The following is a 1,761-nucleotide window of genomic DNA, read 5'->3' on the forward strand; positions in this document are numbered from 1 at the left end:
GGGACCTCATCTGAGTGGAATCACTCAGGATCTGTCCTCTTGTGACTGGCCTGTCTCACTTGGCTCAGCATCCTCACGGCTCATCCGCGTTCAGCAGGTGTTAGACTTTCCTTCCTTTTTCAGGCTGAATCAGATTCCGCTGTGTGGACGGAACACATTGTGTTCATCCGTCCATCTGTCGATGGACACTTGGACTGTGTCCACATTTGGCTATTGTGAATGATGTCGCTGTGAACACGGGCAGGCAAATATCTCTTGCAGACCTTACTTTTAAATCTTTTGGGTGCGTGCCCAGAAATACACTTGCTGGATCAGATGGTGGTTCTTGGTTGAATGTTTTGAGGAATGGCCACACTGCCTTCCACGCTCCTGTACGACGTCACGCTCCCACCAACAGTGTGCGAGGGTCCCAGTGTCTCCAGACCCTCACCAGCACTTGTTTCCTGTTTTGTGTCTGCGTGTTGTTTAAATAGCACACCTGTTGTTTAAATAGGTTTAAATACCCACCCCTAGTGGGTATGATGAAATGATCAGGTGAGATTTAAACTTCATTTCACATGAACTTATTTCATCACACTTTGTTTCTTTCTCCCAAAATAGAGGCAGAGACAAATGAAACTTTAATCAGTAGATGTTTCACTCTATTAGGAAACTGCAAAATAACATCCCAAGGCTCAGCCAGCTTAGCTCTGCCAGCTTTCTGATTGATAACCAGTGCTGTGTGGACGGAGCTTTGTAGAACCTTCTCAGCAGGAAAGTCCTTCAGAGGCTCTGTCCCCGACTGGCCTTTGCTGTGTGGTCTTTGCCAGCAGAGAATGGAATTCTCTGAGGAGCTGGGGACACCGAGATCCAGGGACAAAGGTCTGGACACTGGAGATTAAAGAGAGGGATCAGCCTGGATCTAATCGGGCTCATCGGACGTTTGAAGGAAGGTTTTCTTTCTCACGGCTAGTGAATCTTCAAGTTGAACGTGATGCTTTCCCCCTGGAGATATTCTTCCCCAGGAGCAGTTGCATTTATGACGGGAGTGAGGTTTGCTGCACCCCCTATGACCCATAGCATCTGTCTCCAGAGTGAAAGGTGGCTGTGAACCTGCAGGTAGCCACTTCCTGCTGGGCAGGATGCGCTCCTCCGAATCTTCATTTTCCATGTTACTTATTGCTGGGAGACAGATACCCCCAAACCTTAGCGCCGTTTCCTGGCTGCGACTCTGTGGGTCAGCGGTCTGCAGGGCTCCCTCTGCTCCACGCGGTGGGCCGGAGTCACTTGGGCAGTGGCATTTGGTGGGTGGCCTCAGGCATGGCCTGGGGCCCTGGTGCTGGCTACTGGCCGGGATGCCTCAGCTCTCCTCTGGGCCTTACCTTCCAACAGGACAACTCGGGTGGCTGGTTCCAAGACAGGGAATCTGGGGGCTGCCAGCCCCTCATGCCTGGGCCCCAAACCCTGTAGAGTGTCCCTTCTGCCAGTTCCTGTGGTCCAGAGCTCGGGGGAGGGGACCGGACCCGCTTCGGGGTGGAGTGGAGGCTTCACGGACACGGATGAGAGGAGGCGGGTGGGAGGGGCATGGTGGCAGTGACCACATCTGTTCAGTTCATTTGTTGCTCAGCTGTGTCCGACTCTTTGCAGCCCCATGGACTGCAGCACGTCAGGCCTCCCTGTCCATCACCAACTCCTGGAGCTTGCTCAAACTCGTGTCCATTGAGTCGGTGATGCCATCTAACCATCTCATCCTCTGTCGTCCCCTTCTCCTCCCGCCTTCAA

The 1,761-nt window shown here is 52.9% G+C and overlaps 1 protein-coding gene across 1 annotated transcript in view; it reads left to right on the forward strand.

Moving 5' to 3' along the window:
• The window catches only part of DOK7 (docking protein 7), a 24,255-nt gene that overhangs the window by 13,250 nt on the left and 9,244 nt on the right, over positions 1–1,761 (forward strand). The window lies entirely within an intron of this gene.

This window comes from Bison bison, unplaced genomic scaffold, assembly GCF_000754665.1.
Source record: "Bison bison bison isolate TAMUID 2011002044 unplaced genomic scaffold, Bison_UMD1.0 scf7180017849866, whole genome shotgun sequence".
Lineage (NCBI taxonomy): Eukaryota > Metazoa > Chordata > Mammalia > Artiodactyla > Bovidae > Bison > Bison bison.